The sequence below is a fragment of the Panthera onca genome, chromosome A3 (assembly GCF_046562875.1).
Source record: "Panthera onca isolate mPanOnc1 chromosome A3, mPanOnc1 haplotype 2, whole genome shotgun sequence".
Lineage (NCBI taxonomy): Eukaryota > Metazoa > Chordata > Mammalia > Carnivora > Felidae > Panthera > Panthera onca.
In genome coordinates, this window is record NC_138341.1 from 135,661,506 (window position 1) to 135,684,112 (window position 22,607).

The following is a 22,607-nucleotide window of genomic DNA, read 5'->3' on the forward strand; positions in this document are numbered from 1 at the left end:
GACGCGTGGACCCGGTCCGTAAGCCCTGCGACCCCGTGTCCTCCCCGGCAGGATGGGTGCACCTCATAGCACCTACGTAGGAGCTCGCTTCATCTTTGGGAGGAAGGGATGAGAAAGAAGGCGGATGTTCTGAAGTCTCCAGGGCAGAGCTTGGCTCACGGGTTTAAGTCATCGTTCCCGCCACCATTAGGAGCCTAAAAATCGCCAAACTGGGACAGGAAGTCATGAGCGTCGCAGCCCCAACCCAGATTTTTCTTGCCCAAAGAACACTCCCCAAGAGAATGTGGGCGGTGACCTGGCTTCTCCGGGGGGGCGGCCGCGGTGCCCCCACATGTGTGCATCCAGAACCCCTCTGACACAGGTGACGGGCCCCGCCTCCCAGGGTGCTGCGGGCTGAGCAAAGAGCCCCAGTCTGACCGTCCTCTCCAGAGACGGTCCCCTCCCGCTTCTGTTGTTGGCTCGGGAATTACCGGTTCTCGTGCTGCTACGAGCCTAGGGGCTGGGACAGATGGGAGGCCTCCCTCGGGGTGCGTGCATCTTGCCTGAGAATGGCTTGCTCTTTTCCAGCACCCAGAAAAACTGGTGTGCCCAGGCACAAGCCTTGCCCCCGGTGCCCTTCACGGTGCAGGAGGGGAAGGTCCTGCCAGCCCCCGCCTAGGAAGGGCGTCACCTGGCCAGGCATGGAGGGCTGCTCAGGGGCCGCCTGGATGGTGGCCTTCCTAGCACCAGCTATGAGACCGAGATGACAGAAGCCGGCAGGGAGGGCCGTTTTCTGCTAACCTGTGACGACCTGTACAAGTTCCACGGGAGACTGCAAACTCCAAGGGAGGTCACGCGGTCAGACTTGCGGTTTCTGAAAGCCTGTTTCCAATCCCGAGTCTTTTCTGCGTGTTTTCTCCCCCGCCTTCCTTCCGGCACCCTGAACCTGACCTGCACCCAAAGTGTTGCAATGGCCTCTTCGCTGCTCTTGCGCTCTCCCGCCCCGTCGCGCTCGTTCTTCATCGTGCTCCTGGAAGACTGATCCTGAGGTGTCTGCATTACAGGACCCCCTCCCTGCCACCGGCAAGCCCCACCCTCAGCACCGAGAGTCTCCATCATCACCGCCACCACGGCAGCGGCATTCAGGGCCCCTCCGTGGTCTTCACGGAGGCACCGAAGCTCCCCGGTCGCTCGAAGTTCTTGTCCGTCCATCCGTTCAAGCACATACAACAGTGAACAGAAACACCCCCCGTGCCTGCCTACAGTCCAGTAGAGGGACACTAGAGGGTCAAGTGTGGAATTACGGCTGTGATCGGAGAGGCCTGGAAGGCCAGGCAGCCTCCGGGGCAAGGTGATAATAGAGCTGAAGGACAGGATAGTGAGGCCTGAGTCCAGAGGGAAGTAAAACTGATCCTGAACATGCCTCTGGGCAAGGTTGGCGGGGCGGGGCCCCCGCCCAGAAAGCGAGGAGGAACAGCATCTGTTGTAAGACAGGGGAGGTCGTGTGGGGTCCTGGATGCCAAGCTGAGCATATCGGTCTTGATCCTAAGCGCCATGGGGAGCCCCTGAAGGCCTTCGGGGCGCAGGGGGCAGGGGGCGAGATGAGACTTGCTGAAAAGAACGTCTGTAGCTTCCGTGCAGAGACTAGCCCGGCAAGGACGGGAGCGTGCGGGCAGAGCAGTGGGGGCCACGCCGCAGAGGTCCAGGGAGGGTGGGAAGAGTGGGCTCCACGTGGAGGAGTGAACAGGGAAATGGAAGGTTCCAGAGAAATCAGGGCACTGCAAAATCATCCTTGTGTGCATAGACACGAGTTGAGGGTGAGGCAGAGAACCTGTTTGCAGAACATGGCTGGATGAAAACACCATTCCCTGAGGCGGGACATTCGGGAAGAAGGAGGCATCTGGAGTCTGGTTTGGGGGAGGTGAGGTCTGAGGGCCCCCAGGAGAGTCTGGCTCCATCCCGTGCTTTACCCGATGTTGTTTTTCAATCTGGGGGCCCCTCGTCTCACACCAAAACCTACATACGTGGCCTGGGAAATTTCCCCAGCCAGGAATGAGCTTCCCCACCCCCACCCCCACCCCCACATCTGCCTCCATCCAGCCTGTAGAGACCCAAAACCTATCCTTCAAGTCAGGCGCTTCCTCCAAGAAGCCCGGCCGGGTGAACCAGCTGGCAGCCGGCATCCATCCGACCCAGAGGTGCCCGGCCACTACCTTGCAAGACCAAGGCCAGCTGGACGTGCCGCCCCGTACCAGAAGGGAGTCTGCTTCGACCCCCTGCCCTGCAGGCTAAGTTCCAGAGGACAGAAACCCAGCCCTGCGGTCTCTATAGACCCCCAACCCCACGCCCGGGGGCTTGCCCGGAGCCGTCACTCAGCCCAAGTGTTAACAACAGCCTCCCCTCTGCTCCCCAGAGTCCCAGAGCCACATGTCCGCGTCCGTGTGTGCATTCCAAACAGGCTGCGGGGGGTGCCTGCTAAAACACCTTTCCATCTTGCGCTCAGGGCCGAGGTCAAGCAAATGGATCTGTGCAGAAATGCTCTTTAAAATGCATTACGTGCAGTTTAAAGAGACGCCCGCTGCTCGGTGAATTTCAAAAAGGAGCAAGCCAGTGATGAACGACCTCGTGTTGTTAGCAGGCTAAGGAGCGAGGGGCTCTGTCTGTCTGCCGGTAAATAAAGTGTGGTCATATGTCACCTTCGCGCTCTGCCGGAGGGAGGCTCCTCAACCTGTCGGACGGGAAAGCGCGGTTCCCAGGCCATCAGAGCATCATACAATAAGGTTCTGATTGGGATGAATTGTGGAAGGAGTCCCAGTGTGCGGGGAGGGGTCCCCACGCCCATCACGGGGTGGAGGGGGGGAGCAGGAGGGAGGGTCTCAGGTTCATGGCTCCTGGGCAGAGAGGAAACTTCTGGGAGACTGCCTCGAGGCACGGACAAGCACGGTTTGATTGGGGTTTTTTTGTTAACTATCCAGCAGCCGCTTTTTTCCAACTTTTCCATCCCGGGCGACGCGGTGAGACGGGTCTAAGGCAGTTTTCTCCTCGCCCGGCTTCGCGGGGGAAGAAATTAGTTCGAGTTCATCTATAGTATATTAATTACATGCCTCCGTTTGCTCGCCTCCTAGAGCTATCGGCGAAATGAAAACCACGGCGCGTTATTAACAAGCCAGTATTCAACACGCCCCGTGTCCAGAGCACCCTGTTAGGCACCGTGGGGAGATCAGAGAGCCCGCGAGGCCGCCACGGCGCTCCCGGGGTCTGCAAACAGATGCAGGGCGGCTCGGAAGCTATCGCGGAGCCACGCATCGCTGAGCCCGAAGTGACGGTCCCGACACTGAGCAGATGAACTGAGGAGAGCGCTCAGGCAGAGCAGTGACAGGAGCGCAGAGGAGCCCCGCGGCTCCCTCTCACTTCGGGGAATACGGCCGGCTGTTGGCAGATTTCCTTTCTCGTGTATTACAAACCCGTCCCGAGGTTCCTCTGGGCCTGGGCGCTCAGCGCCGTCACGGGGCTGTGCACAGACACAGATCCAAGATAAAGGATGGGCCCGTCCCGCCAAGGTGAGCGGGGCTACGATCACCCTGGAGAGACGGGTGTGGGCAATCATTCACACACCCTGTTCCTTCCGAGATGGACGGCTTCTCGTCGGGGCCGGGGAAGCTGGGTTTGTGACCTTGGGCAAGTTATTTGCTTCTGGGAGCTCCACCTCCCATCTGAGGACGGGTAGAGCCTGCCAAGTGGCACATCTGTCCCCAGCACATCTGTGGGCCCTCGCCGCACCTGCTGCTACAGTATTCCCACCCACGTTTGTCCTGAGAGGCAGCGCTTGATGTCTGGGCCACCGACTTGGCCTCGTGCAGAGAGGCCAGCGCCGCTCAGCTCCCTGGGCCAAGTGCTTGCGGGGGGCGGGGGGGAGGGGCGGGGGTCACGGCGCACAGTGCTGGGTGCCCGGCCGTCCTCCCGCACCATCCTGGCTTCCCGAGCTTCGGATTCTCCCGGTGGATTGTTCTAACTCAACTTGGGGCCATTTTTACGGCGGGCTTCCCGCCTCCCTCCTGCTGAGGGGACCGCAGAGCATGCTGTGAAGACAGCACACTGACCGGGTTTGGATTTGGGTTGTACCACCGCCGAACACGGGCATATCGCGACTGAGACTCCTCCCTGCCTCAGTCTCCTCATCTGCGGGATGAGGACGACGACCAGGTAAAGCACTTGAATCGGCACCTGACCGATTAGTTACTGATTGTGGCTATTACTATCCTCACGGTGCCAATTTGAAAAGAAAGCGTGTGGCTGCTGTGGCAGGTGCCTCCCGAGGAGGTCTTACTTGGTCTTCCTCGCTGCCCGCGGCTCTGGTCGCCATCCCTGCGCGGCGACCCTGGGCGGGGCGTCACCGGTCTTATCCTGATTCTGGAGGAAAGCGTGACTCGCGAATCCCGGCCGCCTCCGGAAGCCCACGGGTGAGACTGGCCGTCCTCCCCGCCCCCCCCCCCCCCCACCACGGGAAGAGACCACAGAGTAGAATATTCAAAATTGAGGCTTTCCCCCAGGAAATCCTGCCCCCGAGGTCTCGGGACCGTTGAGTAGGAATCCCTTCTGGAAATCACGGCGCTGCTCCACCCTGGGGGACGGGGACCGCTCTCTGCCATGGGGGTGGGGCCGTGAGCCACGCGTGGCTATTTGAAACACGCCAAACACGATAATCTCAGCAGCTAAGGAACATGCACAACTGTGGCAAGTAATCTGCCATTTTTCTCGCCTTCCGCAAGTTTGCAAAAGCTGGCGTGGGTTTTGCTCTGACACCACGTTGCAGTTTGGGGCGCTCAATTTGCATTTGGAAGTGCTTGATGTGGATTGAAGATTTCGGGAACCGTAAAGCCGAAAACACAGATAGACGCACCCGGGTTGTTCCAAACAAACTTCACAGTTGTCCAATAACTGAGCCAAGTGTTAGTTTTAAAATGTTCATTTTAATGAAGTAAAATGAAACATCTGTTCTTCAGTCGCATGAGCCACATTTCAAGTGCTCACAAAGCCGCACGTGGCTGGTGGCGGCTGATGGGACGGATAAAGAGCGGCTGCTTCAACATCACAGGGAGTTCTGCTCACTGGGCTCTAGAGCGGCTCTAGAACAGTGTGGGGGGAGGGGGGCTGCGTAGATGCGGACAGGCCTGTGCCACCAGTTCCACGATCCAGACAGAATTTCAGAGCAGGGACTCTGGGGACAGCCATGCACCCAGTTCTGGCCCTGCGCCTCCCACCAAAGCAGCCTACCCTCCTCGCTCCCCTGGGGCCCCCCTGGAGTTCCCTGGGGCTCCTGTTCAACCCAGTGAACAGCTATAATTCCTTACCGTTTCTTGCACAATAAACTGAAACTTGCCTCTTTGTACCTTACACCTTCCCACCTTCCTTCTGTTCCCTGGAGCTGAGCAGAGACAAGCTGACTGCCTCAGACACACCACAGGCCTTCAAACATTCCAAAGCACCTATCGCATCTCCTTAATCTTCTCATCCTGTATTCTAAACCATCACACCTTCTCTGGTTAGTGCCATGGGAGGAGAAACCTAGTAATCAACTATCAGTCATTCACACTTTAGCGAGAATTTGCTCATCAGCTTGCTTTCCTCTGTAGGAGCGGGCGGTTCCACGACTCAGGGGACAACTTACCCCAGGCCATGGGGGGCCCAGCGTTAGAGCAGGAGGACCAATGTATAGTAGGACAGCTACGGAATTAGAAGGTTCACAATCTCTGGCCATTTGAGGCCTGGATGGAGGGGAGCTTCCAGAACTCTGTGTGGTCGGTTCCGATGAGTGTAATCATTCCCAGCAGGCTGCATCCCAGAAAGCCAACCGGGAAGCCGCAAGATGCTGCCACGGAGGCCCCACATGTGGCCCCTTTAGCTTAGCCTTCTCTGCTCCAACCAGCCCTTTGCTTGGAGGGTAGAGCACCAGACTCGGAGCGGGGCATGAAGATAGTCAAGGGCATGCCACGGGCCCTCCCCTGCCGCTGCCTCAGACCAAACCCTTCTTAGATGGCCTTTCTTCCCTACTATGCCCCCAGGGTCAACGGCAGGGGCTTCCCACGTGCATTCCCACGGCCCCCTGCCCTTTCCCTGCTGTGGTAACGTGACACCATCCAGCTACTCATCTGTCTCCCCTGTCAGACACTGAGACCCCATCTGTCTCGGTTATTGTCCTCGGTGCCCGCCGCCTAACTGTTCGTCAGTTTCCCCGCAGAAGGGCTTCAGAACCCAGTCTGCGGGTAGAAAACCCGAAAGGGGGCTATGTCTTTCCCGCTCGTCCCTCTATCCCCTGGGCCAGGGTCTGCAGTATCATCAGATCTTAATTAAGCCTCGTTGAACGAATGACATGACATGACAGCAGGTGACCAGAAGTGGAGGTAGGCGGGGACGCCGGTCCTGTGTGGACACAGAGCCACAAGTCTCCGTCAGCCCAGTGCCCCTCTGGGATCCCTCCCAGGGACGGATGGCCCAGGTGGGTTCAAGCACACCCCCCAGCCTGCATCAACTGGGGGGGTTATAAGATTCTAAACTGGGGACATGCCAGGTAACTGGGCAGGTAGGGTTCATCTGTCCAAAGAGAGGTCTGCCTTTTGCCCAGGCTTCTGGGAGGAGGCCTCTAAGCCTTAGGAATGTCCTGCCTGATAGGGTGTCTTTGTTTACCTGGGGGCCTTGGGCCACACCAGGCAGTCTGTGCCGACAACATGATTTAGTGTGGGCGCCTCGGGCCACCCAGTATCAGCCTGACCTCTAGAGCGCCTGGAGACCGAGGTCAGCCAACGGGCCGTCAATCATGTCCACATGACCAAGCTCCTCCAAATACCCTGGGCGTTGGAGGCGTGGGGGGGCACCCGAGTGGGCAGGGCTCGTGCATGTGGGGATAGGAGCGGGCGCTGTCCGTGGTCCCAGCAGAGAGCCCCGCTGAGGCTCCTGCCCGGTGCCATCCCGGCCCTGCCCCTTTGCCGAACCACCGGTGCCTCTTTCAAGGGGATAAACCAAGAGCGCGAGGTTAAAGGCTTGCTGAGTTCTGACAGGACTTCTAGCAGATGATTGAACTTGGAGGTGGCCTTGTAGAGCCCCCTAGTATAGTGCGGTGACTTTGCACAAATTCACCGTCCGTCTGGGCCTATGTTTCCACCTCGAACCGAGGAGACGGGCAAAGAGTTTCTCTGGTCCTTCCGGGGGTATCTGCGTTGAGAGCGCGTGTGTGCACGCACACGCGTGGGTTTGAGAGGCAGGGACGAAGGGCTCGCCACGGAACCCAGGCACCGGTGGGCCTGCCCCCAGCGCGGCCCCTAAGTCTGTGCCCCAGAGAGTGGGCACAGCCACAGCTGACTCCGAGCCACATGTCCAGGGCCGGCTTCTACCGAGCAGCTATTCGGGTCTGGCCTCGCCCAGGTGACGACACTGCTGCCCGCAGGACCCACGCTCTCCGGGCCGGGGAGGCTCCTGAGGCCTGCCTGGAAGAGGAAGAGGAAGAGGCTGTGGCCCCAGGGGGCCTCGCCAGCTTGGGACTCAGCCTGGAGGTGACAGGGCCACCCAGGAGCGGGAGACACAGGACACCTTGTGTCCACCCAGCTGAGCCTGAGGGGAGGGGTGTGCAGCGAGTGTGGGGAGCGTCCGGCCTGGTGCCCGCCCCTCCCACCCACCCTCCCCACCTTCTAGATCTTTCCTCGCACCTCAGAAGGGCCAACCACCATTCCGCCTGCCCTGGGGGCTGTCTCCTCACCTCCCTCCTCACATCACTGAGCCTCTATCTCCTCCACAGAGGGGGGGGGGGGACGTGACAGAAACTTCCTCCTGTGGGAGGGGTGGGAATCTCATCTCAAGATTAGCATTATCGACATATTATTACTGCCAGCGTGACTATCAGACTACTTTATGCTAAGTATGGCGAACCGGCCCAGCCTGTGGCCAAGAGCCGGGCCCCCGGTGTCCGCGTGTTGAACTCCCAACTCCGCCATTTATCAGCCGTGGGACAGGTGAGCTACCTGCCCCGTGTGCGCGGCACCTTCCTCATCTCGAGGGCTGTTGTGAGATTCAACGGGTGAATATATGTGGATTCGTTTGTTATGTGGACCGCGTAGACGAGGCCACAGCCCAGTGGGTGCTGGCCGCGTGTTTTCTGTGTCGTGGCCGTCCCCCGCTGACCCCTCGGCAGCCCTTCTCTGTCCTCTGTTAGAGCCTCTGTGCCTCGGCTGTCTGCCCGCTGTCCACCCTGGGGGCCTGCTCCATCGCGGGTCCGGTCTCTGCAGGGGAGAGACCAGCCCTCGCGCTGCCCTGTGCGCAGGGGCCTCACCTCTGTGTTGGCATCCGAAGGCTCCTCGGTAAACGGGGGCCGGAGGATCTGAATTTACCCCCAAACGCTACCCCTCCCACTCCCTGGGCCGTGCCGCCTAATGACTCCACGATGCTCGATGACCCCCTCCCAAATGGCGCCTGCAGAAGAGGCAGCAGCCAAGGCCAAGGGCGGGTCGAGGGCAGGGCTGCTGCTTCCCCTTCAGTGCCTGGCGCTCGGCAGACACAAGGGCACTGTTGGAACAAAAGCACGTTGCATGGAGCAGTAGGGGCGTGACGTGAGCTCTGTCTCAGGTCCACGTCGAGAGGGGCGGGAGGTGCCGCAGCAGGGAGGGGAGAGGGGCTGAGGTGGCCCTGGGCAGATGGGGTCCCAGGGACACGGACAACTCCTCCGGGAGAAGAGCTGGGCTCTGAGGACCCCAGTGAGTAGCGTCCCAGACAGAAGCAGCCGCAGAGACGTGTTGCTCAGCACCAGGAGAAGAAAGCACTGGAAGGGCAGCGTAGGGGCCCAAGGGCACAGAGACAGAGGCCTTTCTCTTCCTAAGCGCTCACAAGTCTTGGGCTTTAAGATCACATACGTGCGGGGCGCCTGGGCGGCTCAGTCGGTTGACCGTCCGACTTCAGGTCACGATCTCAGCCCGGAGCCTGCTTCGGATTCTGTGTCTCCCTCTCTCTCTGCTCCTCCCCCACTCACACTCTGTCTCTCTCTCAAAAAGAAATAAATGTAAAAAAAAAAAAATTTTTTTTAAAAGATCACATGCATGCATTACTTTGCTGAAAAAGAAAACGTTGGAGCAGTACTCCACTTGCTTCTGGAATGGCTTATGCCAGGTTTGTCTGTAGGTCGCGATGGTGAAGCCGTCAAGTGGGAGGGGCGCGGCAGCTAGAGGGAACCAGGTGGAAGGATGTCCATCAGGACACGGAGAGGCCAGCACCGCAGATGCGCTCGGACGGACGCAGGCCTCGGCACAGGCAAGAAGGACACGCGGGACGTCGGCCCCTCACAGTTTACGGGAGGCGGGTGGCGGCCGGCGGCCAGGTGGCAGGTACTTTGCCTTCATTTGTAAGGATTTCACTTCTTCCAATGAGCATGGATTTCTATTATAATCGCAAAAGAGTTTATGCGATAAAAATATGTAAAAATCGATGTAGAGAAAATAAATGTAACTTCACGTTCTTGCTAAACCACTCCACTGCTCAAGAAACCCGGGAGGGAGGAGCCGGGGGGGTGGGGTGGGGGTCGGGAAACAAAGGAGGGAAGGGGGGTCTGCTAGGGAGCCAGAGTGGGGCCAGGAGAAGGGGACCCTCACCAGCTGGCCATCTCACTCTTGTGGTCGTGGACTTTCACGTAACATGGAATTTCTGTTAAAATGGCACTTCGATAACATGGGATTTCAGATGCATGGATTTCATATACATGAGATTTTAGATAACATGGAAATTCAGATACATGGAATTTCAGATGCATGGATTTCATACACATGGGATTTCAGATGACATGGAATTTCCGATGCATGGAATTTCAGATACTAGGAATTTTAGATACATGGAATTTCATATAACAAAGATAATTGTTTTAGGACAATTCTGTCCCACAAAATATTTGGGACAGACTTATACTCTAAAAGTGTCCGTTGTTCCTCTGAAACCCCAGGGTGACCAGGTGTTCAGTGTTTGAGTTTGCTTATTGGCAGCCCTGTGTTGGGGTGACCTGGGCCCCTTTGAGAGCTTGATAGAAGCCGTGGTCCTTCTGGAAAAGTGCCCTGACCCCACTCTGCAAACAATTCCAGGGAAGTCATGGAACCCTCTGACCGTCTATCCCTGGGTTTAGCCCGGGGCTCAGCAAACTTCTTCCGCAAAGGTCCGGGTAGTAAATGTCTTTAACAAAGGCAGCCACAGGCAACACACACACACACAGGCTGTACCACCAATAAAACATTATGGGAAAGTCACATTTCAGTTCCCATAAATAATTTCTGCATGTCAAGGAAAATCTTCTTCTGATTTTTTTTTTTTTTTCAAACCATTTAAAAATGTAAACACCGTCCCTAGCTGGGCGGGTCATAGTGTGCCCATGACTGCTCTCAAGCTCCCAGCGGGGTCTCCTCTTGCTCCCCATACACTCCTTCTCCCCATTCCTGCCGCAGCCCCCTTAGGATGAGGCGTGAACAGTTTGGGAGGTGGGGTTTTGTTTTGAGAAAATGGTTGTCAGGGAAGGAATGAGGGCAGGTCCCCATCTTTCTCTGATGACCGAACGACAGATGCACCCTCAGCCTTGGGCCTCCAGCATCAGTGCTACAGAGGAGGAAGGCAGAAGTGGTCTTCACCGTTGAGTGGCCCTTCGCAGCTGGCGGGAGAGGACACGGGTGTCCTGTGTGGCTCATAGGACGTTCTTGGTTCTTCCCGGAAGGAGGAAGGGGCAGAGACGGATGGTCCGGCACCATGGCAGGTCACAGGCAACTCTCCTCGTGATGCCAGACCCTGCCCTCAGCACTAGCTGGGTCCCTGGGGACACGCCTCCAACTGGGTGGTGGCTTTCTTGGGGTGTCCAGGAGGGCAGATTAAGTGGGCCACCTCTTCTGTCTCTTTCTTGCCACTCAGCTGTCCTTGAGATGTTTGCTGACTGGCCGCCCTTCTGGTAGAACACACCAGCCACCGGCCATCCAGCCCTCTGTGTCGGACCCAAGGCTGGGGCCGCGTTGGAGCTGTGGCACAGGTGCCCCACACCCACACAAGGGGTGCGACCTCCCAATTCAGGGGGAAACACAGACTAGCTTGGCAAAGGGCCAGCGGGAGTAGCATGGCCTCTTTCAAGTTCGGTGCACCTCCGCGGGGAAGGAGGGTCAGAAAGGGACAGGGAGTGAGGGTCTCACGAGGCTGGACGCCCTGAATTCAAAGGGCGGTGTTTGCCGCGGGACCTGGTTTACCCCCGTGTCCCGGGGGGCCTAGACTGCTGCTGACCCGGGGGAGGTGCTCAGCACATGTTGGTTGAGTGAATACACGACATCATGAGCTCCAACATTCCGTCCTTGGCTGTGTTGCCCTTAGAAAGTCTAAAAGCTCTTCCTGGGGCGCCTGGTTGGCTCAGTTGGTTAAGCTTCCAAGAGTTCTAGCCCTGAGTTGGGCTCTGTGCTGTGTGGAGCCTGCTTGGGATTCTCTCTCTCTCTCTCTCTCTCTCTCTCTCTCTCTCTCTCCCCCACACCGCCCCACCCCTACCCTACTTGCACCTTCTCTCTCTCTCTCTCTCTCTCTCTCTCTCTCCAAAGAAATAAGCTTTAAAAAATAAATAAATAAATGCTCTTCCTTTCACAAGACTTCGCCTTAGAAGGCGGTTCCCTTCTAATGCCCTTTCTGGGTAAAATACAAAGTGGCTATTTCCCTTCTAATTATTCTTTTTTTTTTTTTTTTTTTTTTTTTTTACTGCCCTATCAAATCCCAAATCTGGAGACCAATCTCTCAGTGTGTTCATTGCCTGGACCGGAGTTTCGGCGCAGCACCTGGAAATGGCCCGTATTTACGTCTCCCCTATAAACTACAAAAGGTTTTTTTCCACACAGGATGTTTCCGCCCTCCTCCGCCAGCTCTGGAAAACCAAGGCTCTGCAAAGTACTTCACGTCGACTCCAAGGAAGACACAGAGGACACTTTGGCTCAAGCCAACGAGTGAGAAGAGGCTTGTTTTGTTTTGTTTTGTTTTGTTTTGAAGGCTGCGCGACGGAATCTACAAATTCGGCCTATGTTTTTGTTCGCTCCCCCAAACCCCCCGGAAGGAGGCGTGCCGCGTGGGGTTGGCCGACCCGGAGGGATGGGGAATAGTGGAATCCGTTACACCCGAATCACACAGCTGGAGGAATGAAAAGCGAGCCAGGCCCGAAGTACCCTGGGTAGCCAGGCAGGAGAATGAGTGGCGAACAGATGTGCTGAAATTTCATTAAAGAGGGTCTTGAAAATCAACCTGTCGGGATTAGACGCTTGTTCTTTCCGAGTGATTTTTGAATTTTCAGGGGTTTTTCTTCCCCCCCGAAAGGAAATTCTATAGGTTCTTCTCCCCAATCAGTGGCCTGCCTTTGAAATTAACCATTTGTCTGGCTTTCACTCTGATTGGGATCATGTTCCTCCTCAGTCTCTCTGAAGTGCTATTTTTCTGGGTGTTACTCGCTTAGCCACACACAATGTAACTTCGAACGGTGATGGAAAAAAAATTAGCATTTCCAGTGAACGGGAAAGAATGCATCTGATTTCAAAACGTGTACTTAAGAAAGAAAAAGTGCAACCAAATTGATTCTCCCAACTCCATAGGGCTTGTTCTGCCAAGCCAAACCTGAAATTCATTTTTTGCAAAGGGACAACTTTATTTATGATTCTTTAGAGGAAGGAAATATGAAGATCCAGGCACAGGAAGGGGGAAAAAAAAAAAAAAGCATCTTGAGGATTTAATATAGCTTGGATTAATCAAAGCGCCTGCTTTTAAGCTGTGTGCCCCCACAGAGGAGTGAATTAATGAGCAATTTATGCAATGAATATATTTTTTTCTTTAATTATCTGGGTATTTCAGACGAGCGTGCTTCTTCTGACTTGAATTCTCCAGATACTTCTCTGAAATTTTAGCTTCACTTTGCATGGATAATTACCGCCTCCAGCTGTTCGGAGAGCAAATCTCAAGGAAGTGGAAACCTCTCCCAACCCCGACCCTCATGCAAATCAAGTGGGTTTGCTCGCCAGTCATCCTCAACTGTAGCCTGAATCCTTTTGAATGAAGAATCCATTTTGGAATTATCTTTAGGCCGGTGTCTCCTAGGTCGGTTTGGGGGAGAGGGGTTTTTAAATGAGAACGCGGACCCGGGACCCCGACCCCGGAGAGTCGGAACCAGCAGGTCTGGGGTGGGGCCCAGGGGCCTGTGCTTTTTTTAAAGGTCCGTGAACAGCGCGGCTAAGCACCCCCCCCCACCGCCCCCCTGCCGCCGCCGCTCTCCCCACTCACACCCGTTCAGTTAGGCAGGTTAGCCAGACGTTAGCAGGTTGGACGGCCTGCCCAGGGTCACCTCCAGACCCACGGCTGAACCCCAAAGGCTGAAATTACGGGAGCAGTGAGAAGCCAGACTTTCCTTTCTGGCAGCACAATCCAGACCCCCAAGAAATGTGGGGGGGCCCCTGGAGACAAGTCAACTTTGAGGTCTGTGTTGCTTCACGGGCCCCTGAGCAGGCTGGCCCCAGCTCTCAGGTTCCATGATTGTCCCCGCTTCCAGGAAATGGGGAGGGGACAGGGGACACTGGGTGGGTGGAACCCAGGCTGTGGCCTGGAGCACGTCAAGGTCAGTCTTATCTCCCCCCTGCAGCTTTACCAAAATGGACAGTCAGGTTTCCAGAAACAATAGGTGGGCACCACCAAGAAGCCGGGAGCTATTGAAAGCTCTGGGCGGCAGATATCTGTTGGTGGTTGCCCCTTCCGCTCACAAAAACAATCCTGGATCTTACCTGAGTGTGGGGGCAGGGCAGCGGGACTCCGACAGGGGGGGCGGCAGAGGTCGCATCTGAAGCCAGGGCCTCCAGGCCACCCAGCCGGCCACCCTGGTGTGGGTTTCGGGCACTCTGGTCTTTGGACGGCCCCTGCCCGTCCTCTCCTGGGCCCGTCCCCGACCAACCCCTCTTCTGAAGCCACAGGAGGGGACTCGGGGACCTGACCACCAGGGCAAGATCGGTGGAAAGACTGGATCCCTTTGGGGCCCTTCTCCCCTCTTGCCCAGCCCCTCTGGGTCTGAGGAGTCAGGATGTTCCAACAGGATCCCAGGTTCACGCCTTCCCACCGCGCCCCCCACTTGGGAGTAAAGGAGGGGGCCTGCTTCTGATGCAGGCTGCGACAGCCCCACACGGGCATCTCATCTCCCCCACCGAGAACTTTCGGGAAGCAGAAACCTCAAGTTCAGGAAAGTACGAGAGCGGCCTCTGCTTCCGGCCACCCCTCCCCTTTGCCACATTTCCATTAGCACCAAAATCACAGCCTCCAGGGCCTCCGAGGCTTCCCGGCTTGGATAATTGTTTCCTTATCTCCATTCACATTCACCTGCAACCTGCATTAGACCCTGCTGTATAAAACGGCGTCTTTCGGTACACGCGGCCAACTGAGTCCGGTGCCTGCCTCCCGGACCTCCACCCCGTGCCCACTCCTTCCTGTGTGTACTGGGCCCACGCCATTGTGACAGGGGGCCTGAGGAAGGCGGCCTCATACCCTCCCTGAGAATACTCTCCTGCTGCCTCGATGTCCCCACGTAGACAGGAGCTGATCTGGGTTAAGAATCGCCATCTTCTTGCCTTTCCCAAGCTCAGGCCTAATCAAAGTTGGACAGAAGGGTTCACTAGCCTTTCTAGGAGAAAATAACAACCCGGAAGGTGTGCGAGGTCTCCCGCACAGGAACCCAGGAGATAACCAGTCCCAAATAGCAGGCACTCTGGGTATAGGAGAGCTAGGGACCTGTGAAATACCGCCTCTGTGCAGCTGTGACTACACCCGGGCCCTCAGCCTGCTCTGCTAGGATTCTCTTTGCCCCAGTCAGGAGCAATCATCATGCCCTTCTCCACCGGAGCCACTGCCGTGCGTTTCTGAAACGTAATTCAGAGCTCACTTTTGGTTAAGTGCCCCATAAAGCAGTATCCCATCTCATCGATCAGCCAGTTTTAGACCATACATCTTCTGAGGGGAGTTTTATCCCAGGACCCATTTCTGGTGCTGTCTGCAACGTATCTGAGATGGGCTGCAGGCAGGGGTTGATCCAGCCAAACCCCGGGGTTCATCAGGCTTCTCTTATCAGCTTAGGAATCGTGGCACTCCGGGCATTAATTGACCCTGGAGAACGTGAACAACGCATCCCACAAATAGGAAGTACACATAAAGACACATCTGTACCTTATCAAACGTAATAACAGAAACTCTCACCAGCTCGCTTTAGGGAACTGGGGACCACGGAGGCAAGAGCCCACGACTAGACGGTGTTGGTGGATGTGTTACAGTGTGGAAGGCACCAAAGTAATACAGAATGTTAGCAACACACACACACACACACACACACACACAAAATCCTTAGAAAACTATCGCACATTTTGGTAAAATTCCGAGGTCCAGAGAGGGGCCTGGATCTCCCCAAGGCAACACACTTGAGCCCCTCATAGCAATTCACTGTGCCTGCCCCGTGATGTGTTTTTCAGAACAAATTAGCACGGTGTGTGGTTGGTTTGTGTTTTCTCGTAAAGGAAATGTAATTTTATATATTTATTTCTGAGCGCTTATTCCTGGTTCAAAAATCAAAACATACAAAAGGGTGTGCAAGGGAGGCGTCCTGTGGCCTCTCCCTCTCTCTCTCTCTCTCTGGCCTCCCCATCCCCCTCCTGGGAGCCAGCCAGCCTAGGGACATACTAGGTATATACAAGCTAATGCATACGTGTATATTTTTTCCTTTTTTTTTATAAACACAGATGGTAGCATACACTATAAACATTGTTCCCCCACCGTGGCTTCAACAATGTGGTGACGCATCTCCTCTCGCTGCGCAATGAGCCTCCGGGTTCTGTTTTTAGTGCCACACGGTAACTCCGTTGCAAGGAAGGAACGGGGCTTATTTAACCAGCCGTCCACGGCAGGCATCTACGTTGTTACCAGTCTGTTTCTATTACCAACCACTCGGCCATGAATAAACCTGTGTATTCATCATCCCCGGCCCCGTACAGGACATCGGAAGGATAAATTCCCGGCAGTGCAATTAGCAAGGGTTTTAGAGTGCTGTTCACATGTGTTTGTGATGTTCCTGTCCCAAGGGGATGGAGGTCTGGGCCAAGAAGGTCAACGTCAGGGGACATGAGCTCCAAAGAGTTGCGTTCTATTTTCTCTGTTTCAAGAAAATGCCTCTCCCCAGTCTGGATCTTTGGGAAAACAAAACAACCCAAAAAACAAAAACCGGTAATTCGACTGAGCTGCACACCCCCTGCCGGGGTTCTCCGTGAATTATGGATTTTTAAAAAGATGGGAAGGGCGGGGAGATATTGAATTTCCAACCTGGTTTTATCTTACTTCATTGGAAGTTCACCTGCCACGGCCGCTGCTTGAAGCGCTGGCGTGCGAAGCGGCATCCGGGGCACGTCTCGGGGCCTCCTCGCCATCGGCCGGTGGGTTTATGCGCTCCTGAGAAACACGAGCTCTCCGTGCTCCCTGCTGACGGGGCCGCTGGGGCACACAGCCTGCCTGCGTGTCGCTGTTTGTAGGAAAACAGGAGCCCCCGCCTCAGGCCCCACCACGGCCTAGTGGGAGCTCGAGTTGCCCAAAAGACCCAGGGGCTCCTGGACCCCCAGGGGTCCTGCTGTCGCGAGGTGCTGTCCTGGGCCGGGTAGCCACAAAGGAAACACTTTAAAAAAAATATATATATATATATATAATATAAAAATATATATATATTTTTTAACGTTTATTCATTTTTGAGAGACAGAGAGAGACAAAGTGTGAGTGGGGAAGGGGCAGAGAGAGGGAGACACAGGATCCGAAGCAGGCTTCAGGCTCCGAGCCATCCGCACAGAGCTCGACGCGGGGCCCGAACTCACGAACCGCCAGATCATGACCTGAGCCGAAGTCAGACGCTCAAACGACTGAGCCACCCAGGCGCCCCTCAAAGGGAACACTTTTGAAGATGGAAAACATGGGCAGTGACTCAGAAATGCAGCAGGTCTGTGCCCCGATTCAGAAGCCGGAATCATCTCTAGGAGGCCGTCACGTTAAGCCACCAAGCATGTCCACGCAGGGGTTCTGCGCAGCCCATGGTCTTGAGACTCACGCACTGGGCCATTTGGCCTTGACTGGAGACGTTTCGGGTCGTCAAGACTTGGGGGGAGGAGGGGAGCTATTAGCATCCTGTCGGGTAGAGGCCAGAGAAGCTCTATACACCCTACAATGCCCCCCCCCAACAGAGAATTACCCCGCCCCAATTACCAATAGTGCCTTGCTTGAGAAAGCTAGCCTCACCCCGGCACTGAGACGAAATCAAGATGGTCGGGGGACCAAATGCTATCTTTGAAAGGTGGAAGCATCTGGTCCTCTCCCCTGAGGGCGGGAGGCATCCTGGACCCGCTTCTGTTTCCCAATCTTTGGTACCCAGAAGGCCCCCACCGAGCACCCCACCCCCATCTCCTAAATGTCTGTGCTGCGAAAAATGTACACATCAGCTCAGAGGGGAAATATATGAGAGAAACAGTATCTCCGTATTCTTAACAATTTTTCTCCTCTGAGCTCAGAGAGCTTTTCCAGGACAACGTTACTTTATATTCCTATAATATAATGCAAGAAAGATTGCTCTTCTCACTTTCCAGATAGACATATTTTCCAGAGAGCTGTTCCTGACAGCTAGTTAGTGGGAGAACTGCATCAGAATCGATAAGTCCTGAATCCCTTTTTTTTTATTTTTACAAAACGAAAACAGCCCTTCTTTTTCCGATTATAAAAATGATACATGCACATTGTTCCTTAAAAAATTCAAACAGTACAGAAAAACATAAGGAAGAAAAATAAAAAATTACCCAAACCCTTTCACCAAGAGATAAACAAATGTAGACATTGTGGCACTTATCTTTCCAGCCCTGTCTGCGGGAGGGTGTGCCCGCATTTTACACACGTCATTTCTCCTGTTCCAGGCTGCCTCCACCTGCAGCTGACATTCTGGGCTGGATCATTCCCTGCCGTGAGGCCGTCCTGGGCACTGAAGGGTGTTCACCGGCATCCCCGGCCTCTACCCATTAGATGCTAAGAGCATCTCCCCATCCCTGAACTGTGAGAGCCAAAATGTCCCCAGACATGGCCCAATGTCCCTGGGGTGGGGGAGGGGGGGCCAAGGCTGAGCCTAGTTGAGAATCCCTGAGATAAACGGCATCATGTACCTACAGCTCTGTGTATACCCAATGTTTGGAGGGAGAGAAAAAAGGTTATGACTTTTGTGTCCTTTGGTATTTAGCATTAAAGGGGTGGGGGGTGGGGGAGGTCTGGGCCAGCCTGATATTTACGAGGTCAGGGCTTCAGGTAGATTACTTGACTTCTCCCAGCCTCACTTTTTGTCGTCTACAGAAACAGGGATAGGGCGCCTGTGTCAGGAATGACCCCAAGGTTCCATCCAAAGTTGTCCTTTGGGTGGTCTCACTGTGTACCTAGCTCGGTGCATCCTGCGGCAGGAACACCCCCCCCCCCTCCCCCGGACCGGAAGGAGGTTGGCCCCTTCCCAGGGAGGACAGGCCGGCTGCAGGGTGATTTATTCCAGGCACCGAGGCAAGAGGGGCAGCAGGTGCCTGGTGCAGACAGTGTCGTGAGCTTCTGTTTGTGGGCTTTGTTTTTAATTCAATTCTTTTGGAAAACAGATAAGCACACGTCTGCTTCAATCTACTGTGCTAGGTTTTTTCTTCTCTTGTAAACTTTGGTTTCTTTTGAGCTTTAGATATTAAAAAAAAAAAAAAAAAAGAGACAAATGTATGAGATCAGTTGGAGGTTTAAGCAAATTGGTTTATTCCACTGCCGGGGGAATTGGGGTGGATGAGTCACAGTCCTCGGCTAGTCGGATTTTTACAGAGTAGCGTATGGTTTCGATGCTGGTGAAAAGCCTCTGGGTCCTTGCTCTCCCCGCCCCCACGCATGTCCTTCCCCCACCTCTGTGCACACTCCCCTCGTCCTGGAAATGCAGAGCCCAGCACTGGGCGGTCAGGGCCATGTCTGCAGAGGGCCATGTCTGCAGACGGAAGCGCCCCTCCCCTCACCCATCCCAGCGGGATTTGGCTGAGCCGCTGACTGCTTCACAGAATGACCCCCACTCCTTAAAACATCAGTGCGACCCCCTGGCCTCAGGATAACAAGCACAATTCTTTCCAGGGCCCATAAGCCCTGCCTGGACTCCTCTTTCCCCCCTGCTCACCTGGCCTTCCTTGGGTCCTGCCTGCTCCCTCGGTCCCCTCCCACAGGGCCTTTGCACATGCAGTCCCGCCTCTTTGCCTGGTAATACCTCCCCGTCCTTTGTGCCTCGGCCCCACGTGGCATCCTCTGGGAAGGAAGGGACCAGCCCCTCTGTTGCACATCGTTGTTGGTAGCGATCTGACATGTGCTTCTGTGTTTATCCAATGAGTCCTGTTGGGCCACAAGCGCTTTGAGGGCGGAGGTCCTAATTTTGCTCAGTACTCTATTGTCAGTGTCAGTGTTTCACACGACGCTGGGCACAGTCAGTGAGCATTTGAAGGAAGGCAGGCAGGATGAAGGGAAGGCGGGAGGGGAGACCCCTCCATCTTTAAAAGCGTCATTTTTTTTTTCTTACCTTTAACATCCCAACCTGCCACATTCAAGTGGCTCGCGAATATCTTCGCTCTCTGCCTGCCCCCTCCGCCTCTCCTGGGGGCCCAAGGTGAGCATCTCCCATGTGGGCTGGGGGGGGGGGGGCACGTCCATTAAGCCACCTGCGATGGCTGTCCGCCACCAGCCAGCACGTGGGAGGAGGAACAAGTCAGCGTGTCCCCGGCACGAGGGACCGAATGGCCCGCTCCAGCCTTTCCGAGGGGCCGTCCCCCGCCCGTAATGGAGAAATTATGTGAGGCGTAATTTATAGTAAAAATCAAATGAACGTTAATTCTGGTGAGTCACCCATGCAGAAAGGGCACCCGGTGGCTGTGGACATGGGCTGCGGCTGAGGACAGCTAACTGTTTAATCAAAGGCAGAGAGGACCACAGCGTACATTGTGGTGCCTGAAGTTCGGGCGGGCGGGTGGGTGCTGCTGTCCGAGCCCCTTTCAGAACTCTTCCCAGAAGGAAGCTGGGCCTCAGGAAAGCAGTGTGGGGTGGGGGGGGAGGGTGCCCCCCCACAAGCTCCCCAGTCTGGGTATCGGACGGCAGGCACCGCCCTCACAGCCCCCGCCCGGGCCACAGGCATCACAGCTCGTTGTGAAGGACCAGGCCACAGATGGCTACCCGTTCGCAGGGGAGTGCGAATGCCCAGGACGCGGGCACGTTCTCTTTCTGAGATGGCATTGGTCCCAGTTCACCTCAGATTATGAGAACATCTTGCCTTTTGAGAAAGTGAACCACATCAGGGGAGTATGGAGAGATAATGTGGGGGCAGACGGGGCCTCCCCTGTATCTGCTTCTGCCCACAGAGCTCCCTGGGTTTTCTTCAACTTCTGCAAGCCACTGCCAGCGGCTGGGCAGGCCGGGCCCCATGGACACTCAGGGCCACGGGGACAGGGAGGCTCTGGAACCAGCGGTTCCAGCCCGAGGAGGCCTGGGCCTTTCCCCCCCGAGCGGTCCCGGGTGCACACACTGGGAGCGGGGGCTCTTCCGGGGCAAGAAAGCCCAGCCGCCCTCCTGGGCCCTGCCTCCGTCCCAACACTGCCCCTCTGGCCCACACCCTGTGTGGTCACAGCCAGGACCCCGGGCGCCTCCCAGATACCAACTCTCCTGCCTCACCGTGTGTCCAGCCCGCCAACCTCCTCCCTCCCGTCCGTTTCACCCACATGAGGGTGAACCTGGACACTGGCCAGGACGGGGACGACCCCGGCAGGCAGAGGGGAGCAGCCCCCGCCATGCAGCCTGCATTCAGGCAGAAGAGGAACCGCGTACATCGTAAACACGCACATGCTGGGAGTCATGGCACAGAGAAATGATCGGGATGGGGGGCGGGGGTGGGGATCCAGGGCCTACGTGGGCGTGCGGTCAGGGCCCATTTGGCCTCAGTTCTCTGCGTAGCCCAGAGCTGCATACAGGAGGGCCTGGGGCCTTGCTTTCTGTCTCTCAGAGGCTGGGCCACACACACCTGTATTTTAACGTTTATTTATTTTTGAGACAGAGAGAGACAGAGCATGAATGGGGGAGGGTCAGAGAGAGGGAGACACAGAATCCGAAGCAGGCTCCAGGCTCCGAGCTGTCAGCACAGAGCCCGACGCGGGGCTCGAACTCACGGACTGAGAGATCATGACCTGAGCGGAAGTCGGGCGCTCAACCGACTGAGCCACCCAGGCGCCCCACCTGTATTTTAAATAAACTTTCGGTGCGCCTGGGTGGCTCAGTCCATTAAGCGTCTGACTTCCGCTCAGGTCATGATCCCGTGGTTCGTAGGTTCGAGCCCCGCGTCGGACTCTGTGCTGACAGCTCGGAGCCTGGAGCCTGCTTCAGATTCTGTCTCCCTCTCTCTTTACCCCTCCCCTACCTGCGCATGCACTCTCTCTCTCAAAAGTGAATAAACGTTTTTAAAAAGTAAGTAGGTTTTTAATTTTAAAACAGTTTTAGATTTACAAAAAAGTTAGGAAGACGGTGCAGAGTTTCTGGGTGCTCAGCACCCGTTTTCTACTGCCGTTATGCTGCTGTGGTCGTTCGTCACAATTCATGAACCAACACTGACACGTTATTAACTGATCTCAACTCCACGTGTTATTCGGATCATGGGTGGTTTTCACCGAATGCCCTTTTTTTCTGTTGCAGGATCCCACCCGGGACACGTTACCCGCAGCTGTTACGTCTCCTCTTGGCTGTGAGTTTCTCAGATTTCTCCGGTTTTTGATGACCTTGACCATTTTGAAGGGTGCTGGTAGGTATTCTATAAAATGTCCCTGATGTTCGGTTGACGCTCATATTGGGGTGACGGATGTGGGAGGAAGCTCACAGACGTGAAGGTCTTCTCGTCCTGTCTGGGGCTGTGCGGGCAACGGGACTGTCACAGACCACGTGAGCCTTGGCCCCAGCGGGTGTGTGGTGCCCACTGTGGCCAAGGTTCTACTCTGCAGACTAAAGGGACGTGGAGTTACGTCCCCGCTTCCTGAGGGGCATTTACCTGAATTATTTGGAATTCTCCACACAAGGGATTGGTCTCTCGTACCCATTTCTCTGATTTCCGTTATTGGTAACCGTGTAGGCTCATGCATATTTATAGTATACACTGGGATCATAAGCCAGGGCTAGCTTGTTAGACTCTGCCACTCGGGGTGACTGGGAGCACTTCCGGGGGCTCCCGTGCCCTTTGCCATGCCGCCATTTTGGTTTTGGAGCACTTCCTCACCTTCCAACACTCTCCCCGGCTCGTCCGCAGCCCTTGCCTCAGCAGGCCCAGCAACAAGCTCTTGTTAACAAGAAGCCTGCTTGCTTCTACTGGACAAAGGCATCAGAGACCAAAGTCTGAGGGTGGGACACGCCTGCTGCTGGGGGAGTTGTTGTCCTAGGGCTTCCAGGGCCCCGAACAGAGAGCTAAGGAGCCGTGTATGTGCACTTGCCCACGATGCACACTGATCCAGAGCTACTCCTTGAACACCGAGCGGCCGCAC

The 22,607-nt window shown here is 55.7% G+C and overlaps 1 long non-coding RNA gene across 1 annotated transcript in view; it reads left to right on the top strand.

Annotated features, from left to right (window-relative positions):
- Nucleotides 1–22,043, top strand: part of LOC145715336 (uncharacterized) — an 86,105-nt gene extending 64,062 nt beyond the window's left edge. Inside the window, exon 3 of the long non-coding RNA XR_014137377.1 lies at nt 21,772–22,043. This is a non-coding gene — a long non-coding RNA (uncharacterized LOC145715336). The remainder of the gene's footprint in view (nt 1–21,771) is intronic.
- Nucleotides 22,044–22,607: the final 564 nt, after the last annotated feature.